General features: G+C 43.1%; 1 long non-coding RNA gene across 2 annotated transcripts in view; it reads left to right on the top strand.

The window, feature by feature from the left end:
* The first annotated feature begins 453 nt into the window (after positions 1–453).
* The window catches only part of LOC137556415 (uncharacterized), a 41,940-nt gene continuing 23,661 nt past the window's right edge, over positions 454–18,732 (top strand). For both annotated transcript variants that reach the window (XR_011029077.1, XR_011029071.1), the window contains exon 1: positions 454–586. This is a non-coding gene — a long non-coding RNA (uncharacterized lncRNA). The remainder of the gene's footprint in view (positions 587–18,732) is intronic.

Here is an 18,732-nt window from a genome sequence, read left to right as displayed (position 1 = left end):
CTTTTTTGGCTTGTGAGCTACTTTAAAAAAATGAGCAAGTCAAAATGATCTACCTATGTACAATTTTAGGAGCACAATTGTATAAACAGAATGGAAAATGTAGCGAGGTCGGGATCTACCATGAAGGCCTTCACGATCTACCAGTAGATCGCAATCTACCTAATGAGCAACCCTGGCCTACACATTAACTACACATTAACTATGTATGTATTTGTACTTGTATTACTGGATGTTATGATTGTACTCTGTCTTGAATTTCTCATCCTATACAATAAAATGCAAGTGTCCCTGTGTCATAAACTGGTTGTGTGTCCCTGGCTTTTTTGTACTGAGCATGTGCGCAGCCGGGGCAGTTAGGACACAGGGCCGGATCTGACAGTTTGCTGTGTGTGGTTCACAGAGGTTCTCATTGCATTGTGGGAAATAACAGCTTTTTCAAACTGCCAAGCAAGCAGCTCCCTGTGTGCATATACTTCAGACAGTGGTGGGGAACGAGCAAGTGGGACACGTATGTGCGCGCATTGCGGGGGGAGGTAGCAGCTGTGACCTAGCGCCCATTTTTTAATGGGCAGGCCTTTTTACTAGTGTATGTATATATGTTCCCCAATATTTGTTTTGTATTATGTACAGCACTACGAAAGATGTTGGCGGTATATTAATAATAAAAAAGTAATAAAGGGCTAAAAGAGACCAAAAAGCCCTCTTACTGAAAAGCAACAGTAAATATAATTTTACCTTCTTAAAGCAAAAGGTATTTGTGATAAATCAGCTTCAGACTGGATGCACACATAGCAGAAACGCTAGTGTTGCGTAAAATGCTGAGTTTTCGCCGCTAATGATAGTCTATGAGCCGCAGGAAAAAACACATATAAAAAATGCATATGTGTTTTATATGAGTTTTCAAACCTGCGGTTTTAAAAACGCTGGTTTTGTTGCATGATATTCATAGATGCATCAAAAACGCACATAATGAAAGTCAATTGGAACGCAACGGTATGCGTTTTTCATGCGTTTCCCCCCCACAAAAAAAATATATTTTGCTGTATTTCCACTTCCTGTTGTCTTCTTAGTGATTTGCATAAATGCAAATATAAAAACATAAAACCATTGGCGGTATGAATCTTTTCGGATTTTAGGGTCTAAAAGCGGTACATTGCTTTTGCATGTTTATTAGACCCTAAAACCGTGAAAAAAAAGTCATTCTGCTACTAGGGAGATCTGCAGCAGCTCAGCACTCACTTACCTCCCTGGGATCTAGCGCTGTAGTTTTCCCCTATGTCCTCCGGGTGGCGCTGTAACCCTATAATGAGATTGCCGGCAGTCGTCTTGACGAGAGGCGGCAATCTCACCAGGGGGGAGCAGAGCCTTGGAGGAGAGGAAGAAGAATGTCTCCTGCTACCGGAGCGTCCATATGTCCTGCTTCCAAATGGACCTGCCACTGCACACCCTTATCACTAATATTGATTTTATCTAATAGATGCTACAGCTAACGAACTTACTTGTTCTAGGATAAATTTCCCACTATGTTAGAACTTCCTGGATGTTTGAATGTCTGGTCTTTCATTTATAGTGTATCGTATCTCCAAATCCTAATATAAAAGAAAACTAGTGTTGGAAGAAAGGATTAGTATAATCTGATTTTTATTCCCAAATTCTTCATGATGGGCTTATCTGGAGATGTGTTGAGGGTGAGACTACTGGAAATGTGTGGGGGCGTGTCTTTTGACTAAATATTTTTGCATTACAAAGTGTCCATCTTCCTTCTCCAAGAAAATTGTGAAGTTTGCACTGACACTAGTGTTGGAACAGCCAATTTACTGTTTTTATTAATAAGAATAGCAGACATGGCACAATCATTCACTAACAATCAAGTCTCTTAAGGCTCGTACACATGCTTGACTCGGCTAAGGCAGCAGATAACGACTAACTCAGCCAACAGTCATGCTCATGCATGTGTATGGCAACCCGGGACCCCAAACCCCCCAAGAATCCCCTTGGCAGATCCACTCACCCAATCGGTGAGTAGTTTGAAGACGCTGCTCCCCTGCCTGCCATGTGACAACACATGCACACTGCTCCGTTGCCCCCCCCCCCACATAGCTACAGTATGCGTTGTCAGCTACACAGCTGACACGCGTCTGTACTGGCTGGCCCATCGATGTAGCAGGGGATCGGGTACCGGGTGTGTACACAACTTATGTGGAAAAACCTAATGTGCCATAGCCCAAAAGCTACCAACAGACATTCAATGAATCTCATCCAGTCCAATTGCTAATAGTCAGATCATGTGACAGACGACGCTTATTATGAGCCGGATCTTTAGTTCGGGGGCAGCATGATGTGAAATCTATGAAGTCTCTGACAGAATGTAGATTATACCTCCTCACGTCTGCATGCTCCCGCAATGATAGTCGCTAACCTCATCTGTCAACTTGTGTGCAGATGCTGTTCCCCTGCCTGCTGTGTGACATCACACACGCCGCTCCATTGTTCCTCCACCTCGCAATTTCATTGGTTCCTGACCAGTGATCACAAAGTAAAAATAGAAAAAAAGGATCTGGTACAGAAGGAGCCAGTGCAAAGCTGTCCCCAAAAGGTCAAACATCCAAATGAGGGCTTGAGATAAGTGGAAGGTAGCCACAAGCAGCCCAGTCAAGTCATCAAGGTTGCCAGCACACCATGAATTACACACCAAGGGCATGCTAGATCTTTAGACGACATTGGGGAGATTCCACACACAGGCGGTCAATACTGTCCGTAGTGTTGGAGTTTAATCCACCATGTGTATCTAGCTTAAAGTAGCTTAAATTACGAATTATTCCACACATGTAACTCATTAGCCACACTGACAGTTGGATTTGCAGTCAGCTTTTGTGCTTGCGCCAAGGTACAGAAAGATGCATTGTTTCCCAAATTAAACCATTACAATCATATTATTTCCAATGGAATAGCATCCCTTTTAAAACCTTATTTGCCAGAACACTCAAGTTTATTTAGAATATATGTCTGTTGCTATGCTGTGATTTTAATCATTAAATATTTAATGGCTCTTGCTTTTGCACGCTAATCACGCCATATGCCTCAGGCATGGTGTCTTATCAGCAATTATTATAGTGTGATAAGGCTCACTTTTAAATGAAGCAATAAATCTAGAGCAAACAGTAATGAAAGTTCTATTGTACCTGTAAGCTCTAATAAAAAAACATAATTAAAGCAGCATTATCATGGGTTAGTCTGGATGCAGCAAGGTAAGAAAAGGAATGCATGGTCCTAGAGGGATTAGCACAGAATTCAACAACTTATCTGTAGGACAACACTTTCAGAATAATACAAATAAAGCACTACAGCATAACTCAGCAAACAAACTAACCAGCACATAAATTAGCATTGCATATCCATACATTGCTGTGAGGATATAATTAGCATTTAAAGTGACTTTGAACTGATTAGATAGAGAATACTCTGTAATATACAGTCTGCTTTAGACTAATATTTACCTTCAACAATGCACCGTACTGTTACAACTTTTATATGCTCTCTGATACCGAGAACCGCATACTGACTTCCATGGGCTTGATTCACTATGCGGTGCTAACCTACTTAGCACGTCTAAAGTCTTTAGACGTGCTAACCAGGGTGCTAAGTAGGTTAGCACCGGATTTCTCAATCAGATCGCGCGCAAAGTTTTGTGCGCAAAGTTTTACGCGCGCAAAGTCTTATGCGCGCTAAGTCCCATAGGCTTTAATGGGCACTTCACGCGGATCGCCCTGCGCTCTGTGCAGTGCGCGCGTAAAGTTTTATGCGCATAAAGTTTTGTGCGCGAAAAGCTGGTTTAGACGTGCTAAGGGGGTTTTCACAGGCGTGCTAACAGTTAGCACCGCTTTGTGAATCAAGCCCTATGTGTCCTGGGCTGGGCATGGTGGCCATGTACAGTGGGATGCAAAAGTTTGGGCAACCTTGTTAATCGTCATGATTTTCCTGTATAAATGGTTGGTTGTTACAATTAAAAACGTCAGTTAAATATATCATATAGGAGACACACACAGTGATATTTGAGAAGTGAAATTAAGTTTATTAGATTTACATAAAGTGCGCAATAATTGTTTAACTACTTTGGCCTCCTGGACATACTAGCTACGCCCAGGAGGCCATGTGCGCGTCCGCACGCTCCCGCGGCCGATCGCGCGTGCACGCGCGCTCCCGGCCCGCGGTTCGTAGGCCGGGCAATCAGTGAATCGGGCTATGGTGCCCGATCACTGATTCCTCTCCCCCGCAGAAAAAGCGACAGCTTCTCTTGGAAGCTTCGCTTTTTCTGGCTGTTGCGTGCCCCATGCGTCTCTCTAAGCGTACGTTATGCTTAGAGTGACGTCATGTAAACAAACTCATCTTGTGGCCAAAAAGTAAAACTACAACAAAAAGTAAAAAAAAATAAAACTCAACACACATTTACATTAAGAAACTACTGTTTACATCCCACCCTCCCAAAAAATACCCAAATAAAATGTTTAATATAAAAAAACAAAAACATTACAATAAAAAAAACAACATGTAAATATTTACCTAAGGGTCTAAACTTTTTAAATATCAATGTAAAGATGAAATATTTCCATATTTTTTTTATTTTAAACTTGTAAATAGTGATAGATGCAAAACGGAAAAAATGCACCTTTATTTCCAAATAAAATATTGTCGCCATACATTGTGATAGGGACATTATTTTAACGGTGTAATAACTGGGACATATGGGCAAAAACAATACGTGAGTTTTAATTATAGAGGCATGTATTATTTTAAAGCTATAATGGCTCAAAACTGAAAAATAATACATTTTTTCAGTTTTTTTCTTATTCTTCCTGTTAAAATGCATTTACAGTAAAGTGGCTCTTCGCAAAATGTACCTCCCAAAGAAAGCCTAATTGGTGGCGGAAAAAACAAGCTATAGATTAGATCATTGTGATAAGTAGTGATAAAGTTATAGGCTAATGAATGGGAGGTGAACATTGCTCGGATGCATAAAGTGAAAACGACTGAAGGCTGAAGTGGTTAAATAAAAGAATACACTATCGGAATAGTACTGGTGGAATATATTAATATTACACTTTGCCCATAGGGCTCAGGCCACATAAGTACCAAGGGACATAATTACAATGGTAACCATAAAAGTTCACATGTGGTGGGTGTCTGATTGTTAGTACCCCCACTTGTGAAGATAAATGTCTTAAAAAGCAAACAATGAAGGCTCATATGTTGCGATATTTTTGTGCGTTACCACATATGATTAAACGGTGGTGTAAAGTTGTGGGTGATGAGAGTCTTTGCTGATCCCCCCCACCTATTCAATCAAGTGGGGTGTATCTATCTCATCCCACCATACTCCACTCCGTTTGTGGCTACACATATGTCAAGGCGACCTGTATAAATATGATAGATCAAGCTCCCACAGCTTGCCTAGGAAATACTGTGGTAGGAGTAATGCTGTCTATCACTGAGATACTAATGACTCCATAGGGGCTAGTAAAACAGGTGTGGCTGGGGTAAAGGAGGAACAAAATATAAGGGTGCATACAGATATATACAGTGAGTGCTGCTCAACAATTGTGTCATCTCTTAATTGGGGCGTCGTCACAAGAGAAGTACACAAATCAAAATACAGTATACATAATCCCCCCACCAACCAACAAAAATTCCCCCAGCATCAGCCCAAGTCAGAGCTGGTCGGCTAGTATGCTAGCCAGGTATAAATACTTAATGTAGGACCTCCCTTCACCTGTGCTCAATCTGAGCGGAGCCTCCTTCCGAATAGGCAATCCATATTCCCTGTTAGTGGAAGTTCCCCATCTTCAGAATCAGAATCAGAATCAATTTTATTTCGCCAAGTAAGTTTGCACCTACAAGGAATTTGTATTGGTAGTTGCTTAACAAACGCAAACAAAAACAATACAAGGACAGACAGTGTGTATATTACAAGTCAAGGACATTTATGCAAGTATAGTGGCAGTAAGCAATGTGAGAATTGTTCATTTACAGTTCTGTGCTGATTACCATCAAGTCCTAGCAGCTCTAACGTGGTTCAGCATTAAGTATGGCAACCGCTTGAGGAAAAAAGCTGTTCCTGTGTCTGGAGGTTTTGGTAGCGATTGACCGGAATCTTACTCCTGAAGGAAAGCACTGGAAGATGGAGTGAGCTGGGCGAGAGGGGTCAGAGGCAATTTTGGTTTCTCTCTTTCTGCACCTGCTAGCATAAAGATCCTGCAGGGAAGGTAAGCTACAGCCAATTATCCTTTTCGCTGTTCGGATGATGCGCTGCAGCCTCCCCTTTTCTAATGCTGAGCAGGAGCTGAACCATACAGTCATAGATGATGCTATGGTGGATTCAATAATTGCAGTGTAGAACTGCACCATTAAATTTTGAGGTAGGCCAAACTTTTTCAGTTGCCGTAAATGGTACATCCTCTGTTGCACTTTCTTGACAATAGTGGCCGTATTGTTATCCCATTTTAGGTTGTGTGAGATCGTGGACCCAAAAAACTTGAATGACTCTACCTGGGTTATTGTGGATCCATTTATGGTTAAGGGGAGGTGCTGGGGGGAGATCTCCTAAAGTCTATTATCATCTCTATGGTTTTGAGAGTATTTAGTTCCAAGTTGTTGCTGCTGCACCAGGAGGAAAGCTGTCCCACCACATGCCTGTATGTAGACTCATCCCCGTTTTGTATGAGACCTACTACTGTTGTGTCATCTGCAAACTTCAGAACCTTAACAGATGGATCTGTGGAGATGCAGTCATTGGTGTACAGTGAGTAGAGCAGTGGGGAAAGCACACAGCCCTGGGGTGCACCAGTACTGACGGTCAGAGAGCTTGATGATTGTTTACCAAGTCTAACATGCTGTCTCCTATCGGTTAGGAAACCGGCTATCCATTTGCAGATGGATTCAGGTATGTGTAGCTGGGAGAGCTTGCTGTGTAGCAGAGATGGCATTATGGTATTAAATGCAGAGCTGTAATCTATAAATAAAATCCTTGTGTAGGTTCCTGGGGTGTCTAAATGCTATAGTACATAATGCATACACATGTTCACGGCATCATCTGCTGATCTATTAGGCCTGTAGGCAAATTGCAGAGAGTCCAACAGGGGATCTGTAAAGGATTTCAGATAAGCCATTAACAGTTTTTTGAATGCTTTCATGACCAATGATCTTGCATCCACAAAAAGATGTTCAGCCCCATCTCCTGCATGAGGATTACTTCCTCACCAGCCAGCCAGTGCTGCCCAAGCCTCGCTCTGGGATCCATGATGTCACTTCCTGGGACATCACTTCCCCTCCAATTGCTATGCGTCTATAGCAACCGCTCTTTCTATGGATATCTATTGGCTGCTGTGCAGTGAGAGCACAAATTTTCATGCAGGACCAGCGCCAGACAGCACCTGTGTGTCCATAGTAGGCTGATATAGCGCTGATCAGACCCTGTAAGTGAGCGATGTGTAATTAAAGAGGCATGCCATAGAACTGATCTGACACTTATAATGAAAGTATGACATTGGGCTGACCTGGGTGTGGTAATAGAAGCCTATGGGCATATGGTTTGTAATACTTAAACACATATAATAGTAGATCCTCCTCTCATATCTCCATAAGAGCAGGAGGAACCCAAGGATGTAGGTAACTCCTTTTGGAATACTGTTGATAAGTGCGGGGTGACGTTTGAACATCGCATCTAGATCCCCGCATATGCATTACAAAGTATTGCTGATAAGTGCGGGGTGACGTTTGAACATCGCATCTAGATCCCCGCATATGCATTACAAAGTATTGCTGATAAGTGCGGGGTGACGTTTGAACATCGCATCTAGATCCCCGCATATGCATTACAAAGTATTGCTGATAAGTGCGGGATGATGCATCAACACCGCATCTGGAACCCCGCAAATAGCATACTTCATATATGTGCAATAACTACAATGTGGATTGTGTGAAAGGAGGAAATGATGGACATAATGTAATTAATAGTAAAGAGCCACAAGATGGGGGGGGGGGGGGGGAGGAGAAGAAGGACAGGGAAGGTAGAGGTGTGTGGATTTGGGTGACCCTCTCCAACAGGTATGTTTATGGATCTGAATCAATATATGATAAGTAAATGGATACCACTATGTTAGTGGATATCTGCACCATTGTCCAGGCATACATGGGCTGATTAAAACAACTTGCATCATTGAGGATTAGTGAAGATATTACAAAAAACACTTAACGGAAAACTCTTAATTTAACCCCTTTGGTGCCAGGGTATACATCCTAAAGATCCACAAGACTTCTAGTTGTAATAGTTTCCTATCCAAATCCTCCTGGTGGACCCCACATTTCCATTGTTGGAGTCCCCAGAATTGCAAGGTCAGCGGGTTGGAACTGTGACTACTGTTCATGTGACGGGAAAGAGGGGTGTCACGCTTGTGTTTAATGTCACCCGCATGTTCAAGGACCCTGTCCTTCAGGGCCCTGGTAGTTTTGCCCACATATAATAATTCCCAGGGGCATCTAGCAACATACACCAAACCTCTCGTGTTACAGTTAACCCATTCGTGTTCCGTCGTTTTCACGTGAGAAATGTTCACCTCCCATTCATTAGCCTATAACTTTATCACTACTTATCACAATGCACTGATCTATATCTTGTTTTTTTCCGCCACCAATTAGGCTTTCTTTGGGGGGTACATTTTGCTAAGAGCCACTTTACTGTAAATGCATTTTAACAGGAAGAATAAGAAAAAAATGGAAAAATTCATTATTTCTCAGTTTTCAGCCATTATAGTTTTAAAATGATACATGCCTCCATAATTAAAACTCACGTATTGTATTTGCCCATATGTCCCGGTTCTTACACCGTTAAAATTATGTCCCTATCACAATGTATGGCGACAATATTTTATTTGGAAATAAAGGTGCATTTTTTCCATTTTGCATCTATCACAAAAAATATAGAAATATTTCATCTTTACATTGATATTTCAAAAGTTTAGACCCTTAGGTAAATATTTACATGTTGTTTTTTTTTTTTTAATTGTAATGGTTTTTTTTTTATAGTAAGCATTTTATTTGGGTAGTTTTGGGAGGGTGGGAGGTAAACAATAGATTTATAATGTAAATATGTGTTAATTTTTTGTTTTTTGTTTCAGGTGTAGTATTACTTTTTGGCCACAAGATGGCGGCCATGAGTTTGTTGACATGACGTCACTCTAAGCGTAGCACATGCTTAGAGTGACGCATCGGGGAGGGAACAGCCAGAAAAAGCACAGCTTCCGAGAGAAGCTGTCGCTTTTTCAGCGGGGGAGAGGAATCAGTGATCGGGCACCATAGCCCGATACATTGATTCCGTGGCTACCGAATCCGCGGCCGCGAGTGCGCGTGCACGCGCGCGATTGGACCGCGGGAGCGCGCCGTAGCGCGCATGGTTCCTGGACGTAGAAACTACGTCCAGGAACCAAAATAGGTTGAAGAATGACCTAATGGTGAACGTTCTTTCCGTTGCCCTAGCCACAAAATCTTTCACTATGGGCATGAATGGGCAGGCCTTACAGTGGCCACATTTAAATGAGCCATTTGGTTTAGGTGGTAACCAAGTTTGGTGAACTGGGATAATGTACTACAAGGGGCGGACACTGAAGGGGAATGGCAAGCTTTTAAACTTACTCTCAATCAATATTGTAGTATGTATATCCCATATGGAAACAAAATATCTAGGAATAAAAAAAAAGGCCTCTGTGGATAAATAGAAAGGTTAGAGATAAAATGAAGAGGAAAAAGAATGCCTATAAGGTCCTAAAACAGGAGGGGACTGAGGCTGCATTAAGCAATTATAAGGAGTGCAATAAAAGTTGTAAAAAAGAAATTAGGCTAGCAAAGATTGAAGCTGAAAATCAAATCGCTTGGGATATCAAATCTAGCCCAAAAAAGTTTTACAAGTACATCAACTCTAAAAAAAGAAAGGTTGACTGTATTGGACTCCTAAAGGATGAGGGGGGGGGGGGGGGACTCAATGGTGGATGACCAAAGTAAGGCAGAGTTATTAAATGCTTTCTTTGCTTCTGTCTTCACAAGGGAAACATCACTGTTGCAAATTACAGAGGCAGAAGAGTCTCAATCTTCCAACTGTAATATTAAATACTTAACACAGGAAGAAGTGAAGGCAAGACTAAATAAGGCAAGGCAAGGGGCGTGGCCTGAAGCTCATGGCGTGAGGATGTGCGGTGGCAGTGCTCCCGTCCAGCGGCACATTTATAAGTATCCTGACCACTTTTAAGCGCATTGTTCCGGCTCATAAAAGTGATTACTACCCTCTCTGAAGCACCGGGCCAGGAAATGGCAGCTTCCCGAGCCTCACAGGCTGTGGCCAAACTAGAAAAGTTCCGCCGAGACCACAACAGCACGAGCCAAGATGGCGTCGCAGTATCAGATCCACAAACCTCAGCCGATAACACTCCTGCTCCAGAGCAACCCGAACCCACCCTCGCTCAGGTCCTGCAAGCAATCTCCGACTGCCAATCGTCCCTGACTTCCATTACCTCCACCCTGGAGTCAGTGAAAACGGATGTTACCTTCCTCCGGCAAGACCTACGCGCCCTAAAAGACCGGGTAGGCCAAACGGAACACCGCATCAGTGACTTGGAAGACTCTGTACGACCTCTACAAAAAGAAATGGGGCAGAGCCAAAAAGGTATTAAATCCATTGCCGACAGGCAAGAGGACCAAGAAAACCGCCAACGCCGCTCCAATGTACGGATCGTGGGCCTCCCTGAAAAGGCTGAAGGCGCCACGCCGGAGCAATTCACAGAAAATCTCCTTAAGAATCTGTTTGGTGAGCATACCTTCTCCCATGTCTTCGTTATTGAACGCGCTCATCAAATTTCTCCTAACATTCCAGCGCCAGGCCAACCGCCACGCACTTTCATTTTCAAAGTTTTGAATTACAGAGATCGAGATGCAGTACTCCGTGCGGTGCGCGAAAAAGGCCCTATCTCATATGAAAACACCACCATTTCCTTCTACCCAGACTTCACTGCAGAGGTGCAGAAACAGCGTGCCAAGTTTATTAATGCCAAGCGTAAACTCCGTGATGCACATCTCAAATATGCAATGTTATATCCCGCACGCCTCAAGATCTTAACCGATGAAAAATCCTTTTTCTTCACCGAACCTGAGGATATCATTACCTGGCTTGAAACCCGTGCCCGAAGTTCCGCCCGCACCTCACCTCACCGCTGAACTCCTACCTTGACCACTGGGTAACTATTACCATAAACACTGGCTTACATACAACCCCTACAGTATGCTTCAATTATCCCCCCTCACTACCACTATGATATACGGCACGATTACAGATGCAAGTATGACTGTCTCACGATGCAACTTGCAGTATTTCAAACTCTGTCAGGTACTGTAGGGGAACCTACTGGGTGGGCTGATCTGCTCATCTCTGAATCCGGATTAGGTATACTTCTGCCCCCTAACTAATGATAAATCCCTGCAACAAACTGTCAGTCTCTGAGTTACACTACTACCTCAGGACTTGATCGAGGTCTCCCCATTTACATACCTCTATCCTTAACAACTACGTTATATATACTTTGTAGATTTGTGTTGCTCTATGTTTATTTTCATAATGTGAATTTACCTACTGTTTATTACAATCGTAATGCTACCTTAAATGTACGCCAAAACCTAACCCTTGGTCCCACCTATAACTACATCGGGTCTCTCCTTAGTTAAAAACCTATGAATCAGCCCGCTGCGATACTACTCCTTTTAGTATATATATTTTAGTTCACATGCCCACGTACCTGAGCCCAGTGAAATATCACTCTATATGTCCGCTATCATATACGCTCACTTGATTTTAAGACACTAAAGCTAGGTCTTGCATCCCCCTTTAATATGCTGGACGGCGCTGCCTCCTATCGCCCTGTCACCACCCCACCCACTCTCCTTAGTTATATACAGAGAGTGTTCTTACACAGATCAGTCCACTTCTGTGTGATCTAGATGAGCCTTAGGCCCTAGACCACCCATCTGATTTGTTATGCGTTTTGATTGGGTAGAGGCTTCACTTACCAGTTACAGTGAAGCAGGGTGTTTACTGGGTTTTTTGTTGTTATATTACGTGTTACTCATTGACCAATCTGCTAAAAGTATAATTCCTCTGACTATACCCATTGTACTCCCCCCTTCCCCCCCGGGACATGTATACTCACTAACTTCCCCTGCACACTTTGTCTCATATACCCTTAAATGGCATCCACTGCTGCTGCTCTTAAAATAATTTGCTGGAATGTGAGAGGGCTTAACGATCCGATAAAGAGATCAATCATTCTTAACTACATGCATAAACACAAACCAGACATATTGGTGCTGCTTGAGACACACATCACTGGCAGTAAATCTAAATCCCTTATGCGCCACTGGGTGGGCAAAGCCTTTCACTCAGACTTCACCCAATACTCCAGGGGCGTATCTATTCTTATTAAAAAATCCACTCCATTTCACCTAATTACCTCCCAAATTGATCAATTTGGCCGATTTGTTTTTCTACATGGCCTCCTGCACGAGAAACTAATCTCCATGCTGGCCTTCTATATTCCTCCCCCTTACTCCTCATCCCTCCTTAAAGAAGGCCTACGCTTTACCTCCAATCTTCCCCAGTGCCCAAGTATATGGATGGGAGACTTTAATATGGTATGCAACCCTTTCCTAGATAGCCATCCACCGGCCACTAATAAGCCTACTGCCTTCTCTCTCCTGATGTCTGAGATGTCACATGACACCTGGCGTCTCCTCAACCCAAAAGCTCAACAATTTACCTGCTTTTCAGCAACTTATAACTCTCTCTCCAGACTGGATCACTTTTTTGTGACCAGCTATTTACTGCCACTAGTGAAAGATATAACTTTTCTACCTCGAATTGTCTCGGACCACTCTCCAATATGTCTGTCCCTGGCATGGAATGACTCCCCCACTGATTTTGTATGGAAATTTAATCCATTTTGGCTCACCTTGTTCCCCTCGGAGGACTGGCTCACAGACAAATTACACTCTTACTTTGACGCCCATAGGGAAGAAATTAATAAAGCTCTGGTTTGGAACACTTTTAAGCCGTACCTACGTGGCCTCCTTTCCAGTGCTGTATCTTACTACAAAAGGGAAACCAATAAAACTATTCTAACCCTACAAACCCAAATTTCCTTGTTGGAACAGAATTATGTGGCCGATTCCTCTGGGGCGAACGAGAGAGCATGGAAAAAAGCACAGTCTCAGCTTTCCCTCCTGCTCAAGGAAAAATCACAAGCTAAAGCCTTCTTTCACAAACAAACCTTTTACGAGCAGGGGGAAAAGACAGGTACTATACTGTCCAGACTGGCCAAAGACAGATCCACATCAGGACACATTCTCTCCATTAAAAATGACTCCAACATAATGATTACAGGCCCCAAGCCTATAAATGTGTGTTTCGCCTCATATTTCCAGGATCTATACACCGCTAGATCTGAGTTTACACGTGAGGACGCCGAGATCTTCCTTTCTGAAATAACCCTTCCCCGATTATCCCCAGAAAATATGGAAATGTTAGACGCCCCTATTACTTCTGATGAAATTGACTTAGCTATTCACTCCCTCCCTAACAAAAAGGCACCCGGCTTAGATGGTATCCCCAGTGAAGTGCTTAAACGATTTTCCGAAATTATTTCATCTCCCCTTCTGCAAACCTTTCACCATGCATTTGAGCAGGGTATACTCCCCTCCTCCATGCGGACGGCTTTGATTGTGCTGATTCACAAACCTTAAAAGGACTTATCACTCTGCGATTCATATCGACCGATTTCCCTACTCCCAACAGATGTCAAAGTTCTGGCCAAAATTCTTGCCACACGACTAAACAAAGTTATTCTGTCCCTTGTACATGGAGATCAGACCGGCTTTATGCCAGGCAAAAAAACATCACTTAATATTCGTCGGTTGTTTGCTAACATTCAAGCTCCCCATGACAATCGAGGCAAGCGCATAGTTGTTTCCCTAGATGCTGCTAAAGCATTTGATGCGGTGGAATGGCCATTTTTACTTGCTACCCTTTCCAGGTTTGGGTTCGGTGACAACTTCATTCGCTGGGTACAAATCCTTTACAGTAACCCTTTAGCTCAAGTTTGTACGAACTCCAATATCTCTGACCCATTTCCTATAGGTAGAGGGACTAGGCAAGGCTGTCCCCTCTCCCCCTTATTATATGCCTTGTCTGCTGAACCACTTGCTTGTAAAATACGGAAACACCCTAATATCACTGGATTCAAAATTGGTGGGCTGGAAGAGAAAATAAGTCAGTATGCTGACGATACTATTTTATACTTAGCCGACCCCCATAAATCCCTAGCCACTGCATTTAATCTTATCTCTGAAATGGGAGCATACTCAGGCCTGTCCATCAATTGGAGCAAATCCGCCATCTTATGCCTAGACAACCTGGAGATCTTGGCGTCCTCACTTCCCTGTCCCCTGCAAATTGTTCCCTCTTTTAAATATCTTGGTGTTGTGATTCGGGCCTCCCCCTCTGATTACTATCTGGACAACGTGGCTCCCCTTATCCAATACACCCGTGATAAACTCTCTTCCTGGACAAAACTTCCCCTTTCGGTTATGGGACGAGTCAATTTAATTAAAATGGTCTTAATGCCCAAAATCCTGTACATACTGCATAACTCTCCCATACACCTGCCTACTGCCTTCTTCAAACAACTTAGATCTCTGATGCTTTCTATCGTCTGGAATAAATCCCGGGCGAAGCTCAAATATACAACACTACAATGTCCCACTACGCTAGGAGGTGTAGCTTTACCCTCTCCCTTCTTATATTATCTGGCATCCCAATTGGAACAAATTTCCCACTGGTTTACATCCAACTCTCTACAATCCCCTGAACTGTTGGGGTTCTCTGCCACAGAACAAGCAAACAATCTACCGTTTGCCCTCCTTAAAGGCACTCTTACCCATAAAGACCCCACTAACACTATTCTGATCCAATCCACACAAACCTGGCATGAAGTAAATAAAATAATCCCCACATCCATATGGGAACACTTTACGCCTCTATGGCGGAACCCCAAACTGCCAGAGCTATCTACTGTTCTTTGAGTTTAATTTTTATTTTATCAAGAAACTGCTCTCGAAATCTCTTAAAAATTGTATTTGTTCAAGAGTTTGTTGTGTTTTAAGGTCTTCCCACCCCTTCATAAAATCTATGTCATCCGTGTGTGAGTGGGGTTTGATTAAATTCCTTAACCCTCTGACCGTGATACGTTCATCAAGATATGCGTTAAAGCTTGCTACTTCCCAAGAGGAATGGGTATATTCTTTGTAAGTTTTATATATTTCTTTAAAACCTGGTTCAAGATCAACCTGTTTTCCCGAGAATTCACCCACTGAATCGGTTTTGGTTGTAAGGTTTGTGTCCCTTACGACTTTTGTAAGGGATTCTACTGTGGGGAGGTCGGCCGATAAATATGCCATACCCCTTGCTAGGTAGAAGAAAAGGGTGTCCGATACACTCAAAATAATAATAATGATTCAAATATTACAGTATCGGAATAGTACTGGCAGAATATATTAACCATTTACCGACATCCTAACGTATTAAAACGTCATGCTTACCGCTATTAACAGCAACATGACGTTTTAATACGTCGCGCATTCCCGCCGCTGCTACCGCCGTGTGTCCGCCGCTACCGCCGCCATTACCGTCGGGATCCCGTGCTGGGCGATTGGGGAAGAGGACTGAACAGTCCTCTACCCAATCGCAGTGCCTGGAGTGAATGGACGTGACCGCGAACAGCGGCTACGTCCATTCACATAAACAGGAAATGTAACAGTTTAATAAAGTGTGTAAAAAAAAAAAAAAAAAAGTGAACACGTCCTATGAGTGTTCACCAGCGCCATCTTGTGGCCAAAAAGTATATTACACTTACAAAATACATACATTTTTAAGTATATACACATCATTAATAAAATTACACTTCCAACCCTCCCCCCCCAAAAAAACACTTGTAAAAAAAAAAAAACAGCTTAAAAAAATAAAATAAATAGTTGCCTTAGGGACTCAGCTTTTTTTATTCTATATTTTATGGGGGAAAATTTTAATTTATTACATAGGGGCTTGTAATTATGGCCAGAACAAACAGAAAAATAACCACTTATATTTCAAAATAATATACTGTCGCCATACATTGTGGTAGGGACATAATCTAAACGGTTTAATTATCGGGACCACTGGGCAAATAAAACGTGTTTGTTTTATCCACAGGAGAATGTTTAATTTTAAAACTATAAAGGCTGAACACTGAGAAATAATGATTTTTTTTCTTTTTTTTTCTGTTTTTCTCATTAAAATGCATTTAGAATAAAAAAATTCTTAGCAAAATGTACTATCCACAGAAAGCCTAATTGGTGGCGAAAAAAACGAGGTATAGATCATTTTCTTGTGATAAGTAGTAATAAAGTTATTAGGGAATAAAAGGGAGGAGCGCTGACAACTGAAAATTGCTCTAGTCCGTTAGGATAAAAACCCTTGGGGGTGAACTGGTTAATATTACACTTTGCCCATAGGGCTCAGGCCACATAAGTACCAAAGGACATAATTACAACGGTAATCATAAAAGTTCACATGTGGTGGGTGTCTGATTGTTAGTATCCCCACTTGTGAAGACAAATGTCTTAAAAACAATGAAGGCTCATATGTTGGGATACTTTTGTGCGTTACCACATATGATTAAACGGTAGTTTAATGTGAAGTGAAAAATGACAGGTCCTCGTTAAACACGCTTGTATCCTCCCACCAGCCCAGGAACAGATTTGCATAGAATGGGGCACACGATGTCCCCATCGCGCTGCCCCTGAGCTGGTGGTAGCACTTATCACCAAAAATAAAGGTATTATGGGTTAGGATAAACTCCAAGCTCTTAATCAAGAATTCAGAGTGTGTGGTGAGATGGGTGCTCCGAGACCGCAAAAAATATTCCACTGCCCGGATGCCGAGGTCATGTTGGATATTGCTATAAAGTGCCTCAACATCCAGGCTTGCCAGATATGTGGTTTCCGAAACCTGTATGTCTTGTAACCTACAAAGGGCATCTTTAGTGTCACGTAGGTATGAAGGTAAAGATTTCAAAAAGGAGTCCACATATTGGCTTAGACGATCAGTGAGGTTCCCTCTCCCCGACACAATAGGTCTACCCGGTGGTTCAATTTGGTTCTTATGCATTTTAGGAAGTGCATGAAATGCGGATACGATGGGGTGTTGAATAGATTGTTTAAGTGATTCATAGTCATCTTTGTCTAACGCCTTGTTTAGAATCTTCTTCAATTACTCTTTGTGAGTGTTAATTGGGTTGGAAAGCAAAATGGTATACTGATTTCTGTCGTTCAGGATTTTCTTACACCTAGTTTCATACTTTTCCTCCTTCTTTACTCCAGCTACACCTTCTGTGAAGGCTCACACCTGTTTTACTAGCCCCTATGGCAGTGGTTCCCAACCCATGTGCCGCACATACATGTGTGTCGCGGCAGCTTTGGGTATGTGTCGCAACTCTCGGAGGGGAGCAGTGCAGTGGAGGGAGAAGAACTGTGGGCAGCGGCGGAGAAGGGGGCCATCTCCCCCCCTTCTCTCACCTTAGGGTGCTCTGCCTCCCTCACTCTCCCCTCCGATACTAACTGTGGCGGGCTGGCGGCACTTGGCAGTGGGCGGGACTTACCTTCCGTGTCGCTCCATGCGCCGGCCGGAAGTTCTGGCTCTGCAGCCGCTGCTCTGGTCTGGATCAGGCCAGAGTAGCGGCAAATCATCCCGCGCCGGCGACGAGACCAGACGGGACAGAGACACGGAAGGTAAGTTCCGCCCCTCTGCCAGCCACCGCACTTCGTTCCGAAAGAGAGAGCGAGAGCACCCTGAGGTGCCGCTCTCCTTCCCTCGCTCTCTCCTCCTGGGGGGGCACCTGGCTACATATTCTGGGCACATATATCCCTGGCTACATATACCCCTGACTACATATACCGGGGACATATACACCTGCCTACATATACTGTGGACATATACACCTGCCTACATATACTGGGGACATATACCCCTGGCTACATATACTGGGGACATATACCTCTGGCTACATATACTGGGGACATATACACCTGCCTACATATACTGGGGACATATACACCTGCCTACATATACTGGGGACATATACCCCTGCCTACATATACTGGGGACATATACCCCTGCCTACATATACTGGGGACATATACACCTGCCTACATATACTGGGGACATATACCCCTGGCTACATATACTGGGGACATATACCTCTGGCTACATATACTGGGGACATATACCGGGGACATATACACCTGCCTACATATACTGTGGACATATACACCTGCCTACATATACTGGGGACATATACCCCTGGCTACATATACTGGGGACATATACCTCTGGCTACATATACTGGGGACATATACACCTGCCTACATATACTGGGGACATATACACCTGCCTACATATACTGGGGACATATACACCTGCCTACATATACTGGGGACATATACCCCTGGCTACATATACTGGGGACATATACCTCTGGCTACATATACTGGGGCTATATACCGGGGACATATACACCTGCCTACATATACTGTGGACACAGGGGCGTCTCT

The sequence above is a fragment of the Hyperolius riggenbachi genome, chromosome 1 (assembly GCF_040937935.1).
Source record: "Hyperolius riggenbachi isolate aHypRig1 chromosome 1, aHypRig1.pri, whole genome shotgun sequence".
Lineage (NCBI taxonomy): Eukaryota > Metazoa > Chordata > Amphibia > Anura > Hyperoliidae > Hyperolius > Hyperolius riggenbachi.
The sequence above is the reverse complement of the archived record's forward strand: the minus strand, read 5'-3'. Positions and strand labels throughout refer to the sequence as shown.